Source organism: Octodon degus, unplaced genomic scaffold (genome assembly GCF_000260255.1).
Source record: "Octodon degus isolate 3935 unplaced genomic scaffold, OctDeg1.0 scaffold00111, whole genome shotgun sequence".
In the NCBI taxonomy this organism is placed as follows: domain Eukaryota; kingdom Metazoa; phylum Chordata; class Mammalia; order Rodentia; family Octodontidae; genus Octodon; species Octodon degus.
In genome coordinates this window covers 6097471-6099849 of record NW_004524687.1, presented here as the reverse complement: position 1 = coordinate 6099849, position 2379 = coordinate 6097471, and the positions used below count along the sequence as shown (strand labels likewise).

General features: G+C 42.0%; 1 pseudogene; it reads right to left on the bottom strand.

Annotated features, from left to right (window-relative positions):
* Window positions 1-673: 673 nt before the first annotated feature.
* LOC101573367 lies at window positions 674-1732 on the bottom strand (annotated as a pseudogene).
* Between the last annotated feature and the right edge of the window lie 647 nt (window positions 1733-2379).

The window sequence follows — 2379 nt, the reverse complement described above, 5'->3', positions numbered from 1 at the left end:
GCTTGCTAGGGAAGCACTTATTCTACTGAGCCATCTCCTCAGCCCTTAGTTACTTTTCTTGTTGCTGTGACAAAACTCCCAACACCTACAAGTAAGGTAGATAAGGTTTGCCTCACAATTCGTAGAGGTTTCAGTCTATAGTCGGCCAGCTCCAAGGCAGGGTGGCGTGGCAGATTCCTAGTGCTGTGAACTGGACTACGTATCTCCCAAATGGATATGCAGAAACTTTGGCCTCCATGTTCAGAGACGGGCCTCCTGAAGGAGGAACATTATTCTGCATACCACTATACTGGCATCATTCTTCTCTTCTGCACTAACAGAATTTCTGATTTCATTTGAATACAGGTGCAACAGTAAACAGAAACATCAAAACATCAGCCAGGGTTTGGGGGAAGATTTATTTATTTATTTATTTATGTAAAGGCTAGGAAATATTTATTGGCAACCAGGGACACGGCCATAAGAGAGGGACGCACACAGTACTGCAAACTAACACCCAATAGCCAGTAAAGGCCCGTTGGGTTAGGAACACTGCATCCTGGAGTCCTCACAGTCTCCCACCAGTAAATACACAACACAGGGCAGCTAAGGCAGGTGGCAACAGCTCATGTGTCCAGGCCAGTGACAGAATATAGACTTCACTATGAGCAACAGAGTAAGGAGGGAAGACTCATCATTGCCTAAGACCACCTCCTCCTCTCAGAGCCAGCTCCAGGTAGAGGACAGAACCACCTAGAATCTTGTAGTCAGCTGCTGTCTTCTCACCATTTATCTGTTTACTGCTATCCATGAGCCGCTGCTGTTGTAGCGGGATTCCCTCTTTCTCCTCGACATGCTCCTTGATTCACTTCACATTGTCTGTGGGTTCAGTGTCAACCTCAATCTCTTTTCTGGTTAGTATCTTCACTTTATTTAGCATCTTCTTCCCTGATTGAGGTGGTGAGCAGATAAATTGGTGTATTTCTTGCTGCAGGCAAAGCTTCCTGGAGACAGATCTATCTAACATCAGTGGGCACTAACTTCTAGAAAATGTGAGACCCTGCTCTCTGGTGGTGTAGGACTCATATATAGTTTGCAAACAGGAAGTAGAAAGAAGCATAGTATTTGGATGGACCCTGACCAAGATCCCCCAAATTGGAAAGGTTTCCCACCTGGAAAACCTTTCAGTTTGTTTTCCTTATTATGGGATTCTCCTGTTTACATCCTCCCAAGTGCTGACCAGACCTAATAATAGAGACCCTGACATGCTGAGTACACCCTGCTTATGTATGGAAGTAGCTCTGCTAGGAATGACAGCTCTGCTAGGAGTGCCAAACCTGTGCTCAAATCAATCCATCTAGAGACCTATTACCTCTCCAGGGATCCAACTGGCTGAACCATAACCCTTTAAAAACACTGAAATAAAGCCTTTCAGGGGCTACAGACATCTACTGGTGTTTATGTGAACCTACTGAGGCTAGGCCAAGATATTCCTTACCCATACTGAAAAGACTACAGAAGTTTGATGTCATGTGCTATCCTTCTGCCTAGAAGCCCACTGCTGGATTGCCTTGGGTGCCTGGTGTTTTCTGGAATGGAGCAACTTGTTCATGTGACTCACCTCGGGTGCTGTTTGTTTTCAGAATAGCCTTGCTTCAGCCCCACACATGTGATCATTCTTCAACTTCACCTGCTCCCCACATGTGTGGATAGCTTGGGAACTGCAGAATGCAAGGTGATGGCCGCATTGTTGATGGCACGGAGAGCTTTTTAATCTTAATTTTAGTCTATAAAGAGAGTAAAAAATAGTATTAAAATAAAAATTACAAGTGGTACAAAATTTCACTTAACAAAATAATATGAATTTCACAGCATTTGTTGTAATATACAGTGTTGTTTTCCAACCAGTGATTCACATTGCCAGATATATGTATGCAAAATTGGAAGATGAAAAAAGAGAAATATATAAGAAATTAAGAGAAAAAGGTGAAGCAATTGAAAAAAATGAGACAAAACTATTAAGCATTATCTGCTCCTTTCCACAGATGAGCAGAAATGCACTGTACAGTTGTCCAAACCATCCTGCTTATATAATACATAGATAAATCTCTTTCCCCAACTCCCTTGCTTGTCTTTCTCCTCAACTCAGTAACTCTTTCCTTTTGAGTAAGTTTATTCCCTTTTCCCAGTATCTACTGTACTTTTTAGATTCCATTTTTATTCTTTCAGATTCTCATGCTAAGGAAACAATACAATGTTTGCACATGCAAATCTGATTTATTTCACATAACAGTATGTTCTTTAGGGACCAAGGAGATAGCTCAGTGGAATAAGTGCTTGCCTGGCTAGTGTAAAGCCCTGAGTTCAATCTTGGGTACTGAAAGAAAAAAAAAAGAAAAA